Here is a 16,931-nt window from a genome sequence, read left to right as displayed (position 1 = left end):
GTTAAATACTCTGAGTGGTGCAGTGAGAATAACAACACTAAAGCAGTGATGGTATTTAGAATAGTTTGGCCATTTTGTGTGCCATTATATTGTTACAGGTTGATTACAATCAGATGCCTGTAACTAATAAACAATATGCGGTTAATTTCAGTGTATTTGATAAAGCCACATCAGGGATGTGAATCTAAAAAATAAAGGGAAACGACACAGGAACAGTAGCACTGCTTTGACGCTGGTTTCTGCCAATTTGCAAAACCAAGCAGAGAACTTGCGTACAGCAGGGATTAAGCTAGCGTGAAAATGTGCATGGCTTTACGCCAAGTTTAGTTTTTATACATCGCAATGTGGGCATGGAAACCGGAGTACGCAACATTTTTGTGTGTATGCACCGTTTATACGTGAAGCCCCTGGAGAGGTGGGTTTTGGCTCTTCCCCCTACGGGTTTTCAGCTTGTGATGTGTCTTGCTTGCTTCAGTGGTTGGGAATGACTGCACTAAAGTACTTGGCTTGCCCGATTATCTTGGACTGGCAGAAAATTTCTATGAAACGTTGCTGGTCTGGGGAAATAACAATGTAAATAACTGAAAATCACTGGTAAAGTTGGGTAATAACAAGGTGTTTCCAACCCTGGTCTGGGCAAATTAAATCTTTCATGGCTCAATATGTGATTCTTTCTTCATAGACTTCCATTACTTAAGTTGTTTGCATTAAACTTTTACGTTAATATTCCTACCTTTATTTTGTCTTCTTTCACAGTCTCAAATACAGCAATACCCGTAGTGAACATACTGTAATGACCCATGGGGTGCGGGAGATGGAGGAATGGAATTAGCCTTTCGTGAAGATTGCTGGCGAGTGGCCGTAACAGGACTGTTGGCTTCTTCAACGCCGATTATGCCATGCTGTACTGGTCTTCATCAGCGACACTTGCTCATAGACAATTTGTCTTCTAAAGCACACTGCCCAGCTCCGTCACACCCATGGTCAGAGGCAACCAGAATGCCACACTGTTTACCTGGATCACTGTAATCCCACCGAAGCCCAGAGTCCAATTCGAGGCTTTCCGGTGCCCAAGTATCCCGCTGCTGGGCTTAACAGCCAGGAGGGGTGTCTGAAGTGCTCTCAAAGTACTGTATCTATGCCCATTACGTGCTGCTCACAGGCTTCTTTGTAGCCGACTTCTCCAGGTAGTCTGCGGTCACCTTTAGGTCGTGTCCCTCTCAGGGCCGGACCCTGAGCTTGCTACAATACCTTTTCCTGTTGAAGATACAAAAACTTCTTGTGGATTTATATTATTATTTTAAGTGGTTGTTCGTAAGAATTCGCTTAATGCAGCAGCCTCTTGCTATGTGACTGTTAGGTGGATGTTTGAGGGGTGAGAGACATACACAGAAAGGTCTCTTTAAGGAGCGGTGATCTTCACTTCATGTTTTGAGACACTGCTGATTATGAAGTACTGTAGGCAGCCATGAAGCTCAGTCAATATTCAGTGCCTCACGAGCTCCTGTGCATTTAATAAGCCTTCCACTCATACTTTACATAACCTGCTTTTGAGATGTCATTCTTTAATGTACAATATACTAGTCAATTCAGTTTATTATGTATAGCGCCTTTCGGTGAGGGCAGGCTCAGGGCACTGTGACAAGTTCTCAGGTAAAATGCAATTACAGACTTTACAGACTACTAATACCATCAGGAAAATTAATAAAGACACAGATTTGTTTAAACAGACAGGAACACAAAGTGTTTTGAAAGTGATCGACGTCAACATTATCTGTTGATTCATTTTTGATCGAAGGGCACTTGACAACAGAGGAGAGCAAAAGAAAAACTCTAATGAACAAAATAAAAAGGGAAAGTAAAACTTGTTTTGGTCTACAGTCATTTCTAACTGGCAAAGCGAAGACACCACCACCGGGCCAGTTCCTGGTCATTCTACAGTAGAGCCCATCTAATATGGTGGCAGAATATTTACACCTTCTGATTTTATGGCTCCCAGTATACAATACAATACAGTTTATTTTTTGTATCGCCCAAAATCACACAAGAAGTGCCGCAATGGGCTTTAACAGGCCCTGCCTCTTGACAGCCCCCTAGCTTTGACTCTGTAAGAAGACAAGAAAAACTCCCAAAAAAAACCCAGTAGGGAAAAAATGGAAGAAACTTTGGGAAAGGCAGTTCAAAGAGAGACCACTTTCCAGGTAGGCTGGGCGTGCAGTGGGTGTCAAAAGGACGGGGTTCGATACAATACAATACACAGAACAGAAAAAATCCTCAATATGGCATAAAAATAAGAATTTTACTAGTAAGGGGCAGAATTGAACAGTAGATGATATCACATAATATGATCTGGATTTGTTTAGAGTCCTGGAGACCTCATCCATCAAGCTGCCTCCCCCATTTTGGCCATTCCACAGCTGAAATAGCTCTAATCCGATGAAAGGACCCCTCTTTCCCATGATTCCTGTGATCCTCCATCAGGGATGACTTTACCTTAGACAGGCAAAACAACTTGGCAGATGGGCCGTGGCACCAAGTGCCACATTTTGAGTACCGAGAAGAGAAACAGAATAGGTGAGGGTTAGTATCAAATTCTAACTCTCATGTCACTTATGTTTTAGTGCTAATGACTAACAACAGAGATGCAGTCTGTACAGTTAATCAGCAGCTCTAGTCAGGGTGTGCTAAACTGAAGTAGTGAGTCTTCAGCTGGGATTTGAAAGCTGAGACCGAAGGGGCATCTCTTATAGAAGCAGGCAGACCACTCCACAGTTTAGGGGCCCTGTAAATAAAAGCTCGACCTCCCACTGTTATTTTATTAATCCTTAAAATCGTAAGCAGACCGGCGTCTTGAGATCTTAATGTGCACTCAGGTTTGTAAGTCATGATAAGTTCAGACAAGTAAGCCGGACCTCAGACATTTAAGGCTTTATATGTTAAAAGGAGGATTTTGAAATCTGCCCTAAACTTAACCGGGAGCCAGTGTAAGGATTTAAGAACTGGAGTGATGTGTTCGTATTTTCTTGTTCTTGTAATAATTCTTGCAGCCGCATTTTGGATTAACTGGAGGCTGTATAAAGAACAGTTTGAACATCCAGTGAACACCGAATTGCAGTAGTCAATCCTACTAGACATAAATGCATGAATTAATTTCTCAGAATCCTGTTTATTTAGAAAGCGCATTAATTTCCCAACATTTTTAAGATGGAAGAAACATGATTTGGACAACTTTGTAATGTGCGCTTTAAATGACATGCTAGAGTCAAAGATAACTCTGAGATTGTGGGCTGATTCAGTAAAATTAATGGGGATTCCAACTGAGTTAAATGATGACAGAATATTGTTGTGATCAGCGTATCTCAGGTGTCTTTTCCATGGACAGGAAAACAGCTTTAAATTAGACCAGTGGCACCACAGGCGGCAACACGATACTGAGAAGTGAAGCACAACAGAAAGAGAGTGAGTAATGGTTTGTAATGATTCTATGATCTTGATACAGGAGAAAGTAGGGCGAAATGACGCCTTTTATTGGCTAACTAAACAGATTACAAATGCACGCTTTCGAGGGAACTCCGGCCCCTTCATCAAGCGAGGTGTAACCTATGAATTTTATCAGTTGTATCACTGGCTCTGTTTGTAAGCCATTCAGGTATGTCTGACAGGCCATAGTTCCATCATCATGGAGGATGTTTGTGTATAATGCCTCCACATCCATTGTAACAAGGAAGGCTCCATCAGAAATGGTGTCTAGGGCAGCAGGTTTTTTAAGGAGGTGGGTGGTGTCCTGCACATAGCTGGGTGTGTTTCTGGCAAGGGGTTTGAGAATGCTTTCAACCCATCCTGAAATATTTTCCGTCAGTGTGCCAATTCCTGAGATTTTTGGCCTTCCTGGGTTCTCATCTTTATTGATCTTGGGGAGCATGTAGAAGTATCCCACTCAGGGATTCAACTACTGATGTGCAGAGGTGGGTAGAGTAGCCAAAATTGTACTCAAGTAAGAGTAGCGTTACTTCAAACTAATATTACTCAAGTAGAAGTAAAAAGTAGTCATCCAAGAAATGACTCAAGTAAGAGTAGAAAAGTATTTGGTGAAAAGACTATTCAAGTACTGAGTAACTGTTCATAATAAATGATTTATTTTTTAGAAATGTTGTAATAAGACAGACAAAAATATAAAATAATGTGCAAAATTCTGCTATTTCCAAATAATAAAATTAAAAATGAGTAAAAATTAATAACATCTTTACAAAATAACGATGCACAAATAACACAAAGTTCCAAATCTCAGTTTTTCACAACAAAGCTTTTGAAGCCGATACCTACAGTAGGTAACATGTATGTCTGAACAGTGCAGACTACTTACAGTGACGAGATAAACGGTACACTGACCGTATAATACTGCAGATTCACTCGCACAGCTGATAGAAAATAACATCCAAGAAGTCTCACTTTACCTGGACTGTCTGTGTCTGTGCGTGTTTGGTTAAAATGTTCTTGTTCTTCACTCAGGGAAGTGATGGTTAAGCTTCAGCAGGAGTTGGCCTTTATTTTTCATGTATTCTTTCTTTCCTTGTCTGCTGTCTGTGAGGAGTTTGTGCTGCTATGCCGCCACAGTTTGTGTGTGGTAATGTGACTTCATGGCTATGTCTGATTGGTGAAACGGAGTCTTGTGATAATTGTTGCTACGTCTGATCGGTGAAACTGAGTCTTGTGATTATCGTTGCTACGTCTGATTGGTGAAACTGAGTCTTGTGATTATCGTTGCTACGTCTGATTGGTGAAACGGAGCCATCTGATAATTGTTGCTACATCTGATTGGTGAAACGGAGTCTTGTGATTATTGTTGCTACGTCTGATTGGTGAAATGGAGCCATCTGATAATTGTTGCTACGTCTGATTGGTGAAATGGAGTCTTGTGATTATCGTTGCTACGTCTGATTGGTGAAATGGAGTCTTGTGATTATTGTTGCTACGTTTGATTGGTGAAACAGTCATGCAGTAGATCCACTGGTGTCTTCTCTCTGGTAAAAATATAGCATGTCTAATGGAAAAAACAACGAGTCGAGTGTTGCCCAATGTAGCAGAGTAAGAGTAGAGTTTCTTCTTCACAAATGTACTCAAGTAAAAGTAAAAAGTATGGTGCAGTAAAACTACTCTTAGAAGTACAATTTTTTTAAAACATTACTAAAGTAAATGTAACTCGTTACTACCCACCTCTGCTGATGTGGTCCTTGATGTTAACAGGTAAGTTGCTTAACAATTTCTTCATTTCTTTTCATGTAAACATCAGTGGGGTCCTCCTGTAGTCTGGAGTAATAACTGGTATTAGAAAGCTGCCTCCTTTATATAATCAGATGTGTTCAGGATTACTAAGGCACCCCCTCTATCGGCTGGTTTGACGGTGATCTCTGTGTTTTCCCTTCGTGAAAGTATGGCTTACTTTTCATGTAAACTGATATTGTATACCTGGTTCTGGTCTCGGTCCAGGATCCCAGTTTTGACCCTCTGTCAGAAGCTGTCGATGTATCTGTCCAGAGTGGGGTTTCTTTCAGGTTTTGGTGTCAATGTGGGTTATTTGGTGAAATTATTGTATCGGCTCATGCTTGTTTCCTGTGTATTACTGTCTTCCTTATTATGGAAGAATTCTGAGCTTTCTGAAAAATTCTTCCATATCACTGCAGAGTCTTATTTTGTCAATAGGTTTAGCCAGATGGGCGGCACGGTGGCGTAGTGGGTAGCGCTGCTGCCTCGCAGTAAGGAGACCCGGGTTCGCTTCCTGAATCCTCCCTGCGTGGAGTTTGCATGTTCTCCCCGTGTCTGTGTGGGTTTCCTCTGGGCACTTCGGTTTCCTCCTACAGTCCAAAGACATGCAGGTTAGGTGCATTGGCGATCCTAAATTGTCCCCAGTGTGTGGGTGTGGGTGTGTGTGTGTGTGCCCTGCGGTGGGCTGCCGCCCTGCCTGGGGTTTGTTTCCTGCCTTGTGCCCTGTGTTGGCTGGGATTGGCTCCAGCAGACCCCCCGTGACCCTGTTTTACGATATAGCGGGTTGGAAAATGACTATTTCCATTTTTAGCCACATCTTTAAATGCTTTGCTTTGCTCTGTTCATTTACTTCATTTTTTCGGTGGACTTTTCACTATGAATCATATCCAGATACAAACAGCTAATGGCAGAGAGCTGGGCAAACCATGAATGCTAAAACGGCAGCAGCTATTGAAGCGTCAGACCCACTTAAAACATTAGGACTACTTTGACGAGGACAGGCCATTCAAAGGAGATGCAGCAGAATTCGTCCAACCTAACGGTGAATCTCGTAATGGAGGACACCAGTGGAAGGTGAGCCATCTGGAGAGCATCCAAAACCTCCATAGCCTCCTTAAAATTTCTTCTTGGAAAAAAAAAGTGAAAAGCTTTGCAGTTTTTGGCTTGACAAATGACATATTAATGAAATCTGATCTTTCTGTTGGCGGCATGGTGGCACAGTGGGTAGCGCTGCTGCTTCGCAGTAAGGAAACCTGGGTTTGCTTCCCGGGTCCTCCCTGCGTGGAGTTTGCATGTTCTCCCCGTGTCTGCGTGGGTTTCCTCCCACAGTCCAAAGACATGCAGGTTAGATGCATTGGCGATTCTGAAATTGTCCCGTGTGTGTGCTTGGGGTGTGTGTGCCCTGTGGTGGGCTGGCACCCTGCCCAGGATTTGTTTCCTGCCTTGCACCCTGTGTTGGCTGGGATTGGCTCCAGCGGACCCCCATGACCCTGTAGTTAGGATATAGCGGATTGGATAATGGATGGATGATCTTTCTATTGTAACATGTGCAAAACACTAAAAGTACAAAGTAAAAAGAGTAGAGACTATGATAATGACGCAAATCATAATAATAATTAATAATAATAATAATGCTAATGCTGTATAGGAGGGGGGACCCAAAATAAAGAGATTTTTTAATCGTATGTTTCCCTGAACATTTCCACAATGTAATCACCCTCAAAATACTCTCCCTGAGACACAAAACACTTGTCCCACCACTTTTTCCGTTGTTCAGAACTGCTCTGAAACTCTTACAGAGTGACAGTCATCAGTGCCTCCGTCGTGACCTCCTCTACATCCTGAAAACGCTTTCCTTTAAGGTCCCTGTTTATTCTTGGAAATAAGAAAAAAAAAAATCACAGGGTGCAAGGTCCAGGGGGGTGTGGGGGGAACCATAGTCATCCTGTTTATCGAGAGAAACTGCCACACACTCAATGCTGTGTGGACGGGAGCGTCGTCGTGATGCAGGAGCCACTCGCCTGATTACCACAATTCGGGACGTTTTCTCTGCCCAGCATCACGCAATCGCTTGAGCACTTTAAGGTAACGACTCTTGTCTGGCTCAAAGCTTCTTCTCTGAAGTCTCTCAAAGCTTTGTCACAGCTCCTGCTGGTGTTTTCTCCAAAAGGGAATGGAGCTTGATGTAAACATGTTAATCTTTCAGGTCGTCTTCTTCTTTTGGCTGCTTCTGTTAGGGGTTGCCACAGCGGGTCATGCCTTCTCTCCATGAAGAGTAAACGCTAACATTATTCAAAATTATTTTATGTTTTTACATGCATTTGTATTACTATTTAATTATTTTTTTTTTGTATCAGTATACTGCTGCTGGATTATTTGAATTTCCCCTTGGGATTCATAAAGTATCTATCTATCTATCTATCTATCTATCTATCTATCTATCTATCTATTTTATATAGTGCCTTTTCTATCTATCTATCTATCTATCTATCTATCTATCTATCTATCTATCTATCTATCTATCTATCTATCTATATAGTGCCTTTTCTATCTATCTATCTATCTATCTATCTATCTATCTATCTATCTATCTATCTATCTATCTATCTATTTAGGCACAGATGGCACCGCTGTAGACAATTGGGTGGGGTGGACAGATCTGATCCAAGCAAGGCTGAACCGTTGGAAGTGGCTTCTGAGGGACATTTCATGTAGAGGCAGGGTGTTAATCCTGAATAACTTGATTGCCTCCATGTTTTGGCACAAGCTCAGGTGTGCTGATCCACCAGTAGCTCTGATCAAATCCGTACAGACGATCATCCTTGACTTTTTTTGGGACAGTCTACACTGGGTCCAGAGAGGTGTGCTGCACCTACCAGTGGCAGAAGGAGGGCAGGGACTGATTGACGTCAGAAGTAAAATCGAGGCCTTCAGGCTCCAGACGCTGCAGAGGCTGTTCTATGGTCCAGACGGCCTGCCTTGGAGAGACCTGGCGTTTGTAATTTTACACAAAGTGAGCGAGTTAAAATTTGACAAACAGCTACTCCTCTTAGACGTCTCCAAACTAACTTTATCAGTTTTGCCAAAATTCTATCAGTCAATGTTGCTTACTTGGCATAGTAAACTTATGAGATCTCGTTTTGTTTTTGGCAATCTTCATTGTTTTTTAGAGGAACCTCTGATTAGGAATAATGTGTTGAACTCTCCTCTGCTTTTCTCTTGTCACTTCACCTCAATCCTTATTAAAAGTGGAATCACGAAGATTGGCCATCTTTTAAATAACCACACTAGCACATGGCACACCGCAGCACACCTCACATCGGTCCTGGGCGTGAGGTCTGAACGTCTTGTACACCACTTTCTGTGCCAGTTTAAGGAGGCCTTGGTGAACTTAGGCGCAGGGTCACTGTGCCAGAACGTCTCTCCGGACAATCCGATCTTCAACTCAGATATCACAGAACTCGTCATCCAAGTCAAACCCAACGTCACAGACTGCACTGACCGCCAGGCTCCATTCTGAAAGTTGGCAACTTAATAGACAAGCAGTTTGACACGATGGGAAAAAATGAGCTCTACCAGGTGTGTGTTAAGGTGACTTTTTATAAATTTCTTAGAGACTTGCCAGACACACGCTGGAGACAAGAACTGCATGTTGGAGTGAATGAAACTCCAGCGTGGAGAACTTTTTATAAACAACCACTGCAAAAAAGAATTGGCGACCTGCAATGGAGGATTCTTCATGGGGCTCTCGCCACCAACTCCTTTTTATCGGTTATTTCACCAGGAACATCAGATTGTTGTCCGTTTTGTCAACAGCGAGAGACTGTTTTTCATCTTTTTGTTAACTGCAAACGGCTCGAACCATTTTTTATATTCCTCAAGATACTTTTGGATAGAATAGGACTGTCATTGTCAACTGTTGGATTTATTTTTGGTATTAAGTATACTCAGAGACAGAGAAACAAGTGTGTGCTGGGAAATTATCTACTGGGCCAAGCAAAACTGTCAATCCTCAAAACCAGGAGGAACAGAGAAAAAAACTCAAAGACCACTGATGTGCTCCTGATGTTTAAAGTGCTGGTGAAGTGCCGGTTGAAGCTGGAGTTCACTTACCATCAACTCATTGGAGACATGCAGACCTTCTGTGATTTATGGGGGCTTGGGGGGGCTTTGTGTTCTGTTGAGAAGGGCAAGCTGGTGACTGGGTGGTGACTTCTTTAAATGTCCTTCAAAATATTTAAATACTGGATGATTGAAAGCTCAGAATAGGAGACTCCTGGGGAATACAATGCTGTGTGTATAATGGAGAGCGATGTACGGAGTAGGAGACGAGTACAGGGGGAGTGATGGTGGAGTAGAATGATTATGAAATGTGTGTTTATTATGAGCAATTATTTATATTTGTGGATCTGGAGGCATGTATAAGGGAATAGTGGGTTAATGAACAAATTATGAATTACTTATTTAATATGGAAATTCTGTACTTTATGTGTGGAGTAAGAAGTGTGCACGGGGCAATAGTAGTGGAGTAATGTAACATATTTATTAACTGCATACGACTGCTGTGTTCATGGTTTTTTTTTTTTTGGTCATTGCACGAAGTAAAGTTAAATTTTAATATTAAAATAATCTATTAATATGCAGAGTGGGAGGAGTGTAAAGGGGGAGTAATGGTGGTCTTTGTATTAAAATGAATTGTCAACTTTTTGATTATATTATTTATGTGCGGAGTAGGAGGAGTGTAAAGGGGGAGTAGTGGTGGTTGTCTGATACAGACTTTTTTGTTAATATCCTGAATATTGGGATTGTTTGTCTTATGACTGTATATTTTGTTATTGTTCATAATAAAGGTCATTTTAAAAATAAAAAAAAAATATCTATCTATCTATCTATCTATCTATCTATCTATCTATCTATCTATCTATCTATCTATCTATCTATCTATCGTCTCCCCCTTCTTCTTCTTCTTCTTTGGCCAACAGTAGCCCAATTTCCACCAGCACCCTGTTGACTAACAGTACTGGTGGTGGTCGTTGTTAACCCGGGGCTCGACCGATCCGGTATGGAAATTTGTATTGCTGTCCACATATTGATTTGGCAAAATTTTACACCGGATGCCCTTCCTGACGTAACCCTCCCCATTTATCTGGGCTTGGGACTGGCACGAAGAAACACGCTGGTCTGTGCATCCCCTGTGGTTGGGTTGTTATTCTTTCAAGTCTGTCATCACAAAATCAACGATGGCAACAAAAATGACAATGACCTCACAGACCTCCCCGAGGATGCTGCTTGGCCAAATGATGCAGCGGGCAGTCGAGTATACGCACCTATAGCCGGTAAACGTTCGGAACTAATGCCCCTCCAGAAAACAAGTCTCGTTATTTTGGGACCCCCTCTTGTATACTGTCAAAATGTGATGCTTCTGTGGTATATCTTGAAGCAAGGTGAAATACACAATTTCGTGATTTCCTTGCGGATTTTCTTTCCAGATGGATCAGCTTTTGAGCAGCACACACTGCACATGTTCAGATTCATCAGAATCCCTTTTGATTTCACTGTCTGTTTCAATGTCTCTGGCTGAAGGCAGAGTCACTTCGTCATCACTTCGTCATCACTGTCAGGAGCGCACAACACCCGGGCTGCTAAAAAACGCCTTCATGAGGCTAGGAGAAGACGTGTCCGCTCCGTTGCCCGGGTAACACTCGGGCCTGTCACTTACGCGAGACACGCCTATACCGTTTCCAGAGCAACGCTCGTCACTAACGCTGTTGGCTCTTTTACTGCCCGAGTAATCCTCGGGTCTACCGCTTACGCCAGTCGTGTCTATATGAGCGATGCTCAGGACTAGTGGCTTTTAGCACTGTTTTTACAGCCTGAGCGGCACTCGGGTCTGACGTTACAGAGGTTAAGGGTTTCCTCTTGATCTTTAAGAACAGAGACTCCATTCTGAGGACTGAATCCAGGAAGCACTTCTTTAATCAAAGAATTTTGGGAATCTGGAACAAACTACCAGACATGAAGTTGAGGCAGAAACCTTGAGAACCTTTAAGAAAAATTTGGACGAGATGTTGGGTCAGCTTAGCTATTAGCTAAACAAACGAGTGACAAGTGCACTGAATGGTCTCCTCTTGTTTGTCAGATTTCTTTTGTTTTTATGTTCTTAGTGCCTTCCGAAAACCCCATTGTAATGGGCTCGGGGTCCGGACCTCACAGGGACATACTTTTCAGGGTGGGGTGGAAGTACCAGAAGAAGCTGGCAATAAAAAAAGCCCGTGAACAGCAGATAAAAGGGGGGCTCGGACGCGGTGACATGCGGTGAGGTTCATGGCTGGTGAGTCCTTCAGAGTCCGATTTACAAATATGTGAACCCAAAAGAGTAGCTTATTGACTATTCGATTGGCAGCGTGCACATTGGTTATGTTTCACACCTCATCAGAATTCTTCACACACACAGACAGGTAAGGCACATATCTGGCTATGAAAGAACGTTACATTTATAGCAGCGGGCGACAGAGAGAGGAGAGAGGAGAGGAGAGAGGAGAGAGTGCACTTGCTCAGCAGCCTCCATGTGTTCTAAAGTATGAATTCCACAATTCAGACTCATTAACCACAAATGAAAGTAATATACAATGGTGTGAAAAACTATTTGCCCCCTTCCTGATTTCTTATTCTTTTGCATGTTTGTCACACAAAATGTTTCTGATCATCAAACACATTTAACCATTAGTCAAATATAACACAAGTAAACACAAAATGCAGTTTTTAAATGATGGTTTTTATTATTTAGGAGAAAAAAATCCAAACCTACATGGCCCTGTGTGAAAAAGTAATTGCCCCCTGAACCTAATTACTGGTTGGGCCTCCCTTAGCAGCAATAACTGCAATCAAGCGCTTATGATAACTTGCAATGAGTCTTTTACACGCTCTGGAGGAATTTTGGCCCACTCATCTTTGCAGAATTGTTGTAATTCAGCTTTATTTGAGGGTTTTCTAGCATGAACCACCTTTTAAGGTCATGCCATAGCATCTCAATTGGATTCAGGTCAGGACTTTGACTAGGCCACTCCAAAGTCTTCATTTTGTTTTTCTTCAGCCATTCAGAGGTGGATTTGCTGGTGTGTTTTGGGTCATTGTCCTGTTGCAGCACCCAAGATCGCTTCAGCTTGAGTTGACGAACAGATGGCCGGACATTCTCCTTCAGGATTTTTGGTAGACAGTAGAATTCATGGTTCCATCTATCACAGCAAGCCTTCCAGGTCCTGAAGCAGCAAAACAACCCCAGACCATCACACTACCACCACCATATTTTACTGTTGGTATGATGTTCTTTTCTGAAATGCTGTGTTCCTTTTACGCCAGATGTAACGGACATTTGCCTTCCAAAAGTTCAACTTTTGTCTCATCAGTCCACAAGGTATTTTCCCAAAAGTCTTGGCAATCATTGAGATATTTTTTAGCAAAATTGAGACGAGCCCTAATGTTCTTTTTACTTAACAGTGGTTTGCGTCTTGAAAATCTGCCATGCAGGCCGTTTTTGCCCAGTCTCTTTCTTATGGTGGAGTCGTGAACACTGACCTTAATTGAGGCAAGTGAGGCCTGCAGTTCTTTAGACGTTGTCCTGGGGTCTTTGTGACCTCTTGGATGAGTCGCCTCTGCGCCTTGGGGTAATTTTGGTCGGCCGGCCACTCCTGGGAAGGTTCACCACTGTTCCATGTTTTTGCCATTTGTGGATAATGGCTCTCACTGTGGTTCGCTGGAGTCCCAAAGCTTTAGAAATGGCTTTATAACCTTTACCAGACTGATAGATCTCAATTACTTCTGTTCTCATTTGTTCCTGAATTTCTTTGGATCTTGGCATGATGTCTAGCTTTTGAGGTGCTTTTGGTCTACTTCTCTGTGTCAGGCAGCTCCTATTTAAGTGATTTCTTGATTGAAACAGGTGTGGCAGTAATCAGGGCTGGGGGTGGCTACGGAAATTGAACTCAGGTGTGATACACCACAGTTAGGTGATTTTTTAACAAGGGGGCAATTACTTTTTCACACAGGGCCATGTAGGTTTGGATTTTTTTCTCCCTAAATAATAAAAACCATCATTTAAAAACTGCATTTTGTGTTTACTTGTGTTATATTTGACTAATGGTTAAATGTGTTTGATGATCAGAAACATTTTGTGTGACAAACATGCAAAAGAATAAGAAATCAGGAAGGGGGCAAATAGTTTTTCACACCACTGTACAAATAAAAAAAAAAAACTGATTTCAATTTTAACCTTAATCGAATTATTACATTTTTTTTTTTTTTTAACATTCATCCTGATGCTTTAATCCATTTTAATATAGACTGTTCAACAAAAAGATAACAAGATAAACAAAAGAATAGTTTATTTAAGGTCAAAATTTCGTTTTTAAATATTGGATTGTTTTTTTCTTAGTCTGATCCCTTTTTTTTTTTTTTTTTATAAAACTGAAAAACGTTTATGGTGTTACCTTTGTTTCCTAAATGAAGTCCATGCGCCTATCCTTCTCCACGAAAATCTCTGTCACTTTCTTGTAAAAGTCCCTCCTTATTTTCCTTTAGTTTTAAAAGTCGTAATCTTCCATTTTGGCAGTCAATAGGAACAAAAAATAAAAATAAACGGACCGCGGCAGTGTGCTTGACTTTCTGACTATTGCTCACTTATTGGCAACACTGCATAGAAGAACAGCAGGAACGAGCGCCTGTTGGACTCACGTGCGCCCCCTTCAGGGCGGCACGGTACTGTCTGCCTCACCCTGTGTCTTCTCACTGCGGTTTTGTGACTGATGAACAAGACTAAATATCCATCCATCCATTATCCAACCCGCTATCCTAACTACAGGGTCACGGGGTCTGCTGGAGCCAATCCCAGCCAACACAGGGCACAAGGCAGGAAACAAGATATTAGCCAGACAGTGGAAAGTCAGGGTGTATAATCAACGTGTTTGCTAACATTATATTGGCGACATAGAGAGAGACAGCAACAGACACGCGCCAATCAACCCCGTGTGTGTGAGCTTTCCCCTCCCGATTTGAACAGGAAATCTGCCAATTGAGCGATTTTGACTATAAATATTATCACAATTATTGGAATCGTACAGAAGATAAATTTATTTTCTGCTATCATTTATTGGTTTATTTTTTCACTTTTACCCTGACCGCCCGTCCCTGCTCGGACGCAGCACTTTTCGATCTGACCCTGGACTCCGGAGCAGGAGGGAATATTGCGGCATGCGGGTTGCCTGTGAATCCAGGTAAGGCAGAGCTGGACGGTGTGCATGAAGGGACAAAAAGGCAAGCAGCTGGGAGCGCATGGCGACACTGAAGTCCTGAGCGGCGATTGGGAACAGCGCTGAAGATGCCAACGGTCCTTTGTACATTCGACATTAAGACGCCAATTCCATTCCCCCGTCTCGGACACCTCCGGGTCGTGACAATATCTTACCGTGCATGGCAGATATGTGTTTAGTGCTAATAATGAACAGAACATTAAAAAGGATAAAATATTAGGAAGCAAAAAGTGGGAATGCCTTGAACCCTCCAATTCCTGCTTCATTCAGTAAACGTTTAGCAAAACCAGTTTGCAGTTTCTGTATCGACGTGAAGAAATAAACTGGGAAATGTCAGCTGACTTCAAGTCCAATTAAAAAGAGAAGGCTGGCAGAGACGAAGCCCTTCAGCTACACGGCTGGACTTGGGGTCCACTACTCAACACCATTTGCCGTTTCAAAGAAAATATTCCCATTATATTGCCAAAGGCTTTTTATTTAATTATTTTTTCATTTTTTATAATCAGAGACCCTCTTTTTTCTTTAAGAATCCAACCACAGTGCACTCGAATTGCAGAGCGTGAAGAGTCCTACAGCTCGAGAGGCAGAAGACCCGCCAAATGACAGTACGGCTGGAAATCTGAATTTCAAACGACCACCGTTGTGGATGGCGGCTTTTGTTGTTGACCCCGGCGTTGGTGGAGTTGCCTCAGCTGTGATTAGACATCCACAACATGGAGCCACGTCTGCCAAACGCTCAAGTAGAACACTTCACACGTCCCACCATCACGTCCACTACTCGGGTGAGCTCTGCGCGTTGGCCCTGAATTTCAGTCCGTTTCTTTTTTTTTTTATTCTTTTGATTAATGGAAAGTCAGGGCACTCAGGAGGAGCAGGGTGGTCTCATCTCATTCTACTTTGTCTGCTGCATATCTGGTGCTGAATTGAACCCCAAACTGCCAGCCTTAAGCTAAAAGGCCGATTGCGCAGTTCAATGTAATGAAATAATATAAATAAACAACTTTTATTTGCTACATGCGTCCTTCCATTCTGCACTTTTCCTTTCTATACTTTGAAGCACTTGAAGGGTCCAGCCCAGGATGGCATGAGAGTTTGTGCCAAGGCACACATGAGCATTTGTCTGCTTTACAGTCCTTAGAACTTGGGAGGAAACTGAAGTGACAGGAAGAAAGCCACAGGCACATTGGGAGAACATGCCATCTCCAAGGGCTGGATATCCTCTTTGCTCCCTCGCACTTGGCATGAATCCTTTGGACACTTGCTGTGTAAAATCTGTCTGGTAAACCTAAGCATCTGCAAGCCAATGGCATTTTTATTGTTTATTCTGGACTGGCAGGGATGGCTGGTGCTGCTCAGGGTGGAATAAAGTACAGGTGGAGGTCACAAAAATTAAAATGGTAGATTGAATTGTGGGATTGTTTGGGGAAAAAAAGCTGTAAAAACTGTCCACCAGATGGCAGCACTGCATCTATCTATCTATCTATCTATCTATCTATCTATCTATCTATCTATTATATAGTGCCTTTCATATCTATCTATCTATCTATCTATCTATCTATCTATCTATCTATCTATCTATCTATCTATCTATCTATCATATAGTGCCTTTCATTATCTATCTATCTATTATATAGTGCCTTTCATATCTATCTATCTCTATCTATCTATCTATCTATTATATAGTGCCTTTCATATCTATCTATCTATCTATCTATCTATCTATCTATCTATCTATCTATCTATCTATCTATCTATCATATAGTGCCTTTCATTATCTATCTATCTATTATATAGTGCCTTTCATATCTATCTATCTCTATCTATCTATCTATCTATCTATTATATAGTGCCTTTCATATCTATCTATCTATCTATCTATCTATCTATCTATCTATCTATCTATCTATCTATCTATCTATAGTGCCTTTCATCTATCTATCTATCCTTTCATATCTATATCTATCTATCTATCTATCTATCTATCTATCTATCTATCTATCTATCTATCTATCTATCTATCTATCTATCTATCTATCTATCTATCTATCTATCTATCTATCTATCTATCTATATCTATCTATCTATCTATTATATAGTGCCTTTCATATCTATCTATCTATCTATCTATCTATCTATCTATCTATCTATCTATCTATCTATCTATCTATCTATCTATTATATAGTGCCTTTCATATCTATCTATCTATCTATCTATCTATCTATCTATCTATCTATCTATCTATCTATCTATCTATCTATCTATCTATCTATCTATCATGCCTTTCTTGTCTATCTAGTCACAGTGCCTACAGAAAGTCTTCAGGCCCCTTCACTTTTTCACATTTTTCTATTTTGCTGCATTGT

The sequence above is a fragment of the Polypterus senegalus genome, chromosome 6 (genome assembly GCF_016835505.1).
Source record: "Polypterus senegalus isolate Bchr_013 chromosome 6, ASM1683550v1, whole genome shotgun sequence".
Taxonomy (NCBI): Eukaryota; Metazoa; Chordata; class Cladistia; order Polypteriformes; family Polypteridae; genus Polypterus; species Polypterus senegalus.
The sequence above is the reverse complement of the archived record's forward strand: the minus strand, read 5'-3'. Positions refer to the sequence as shown.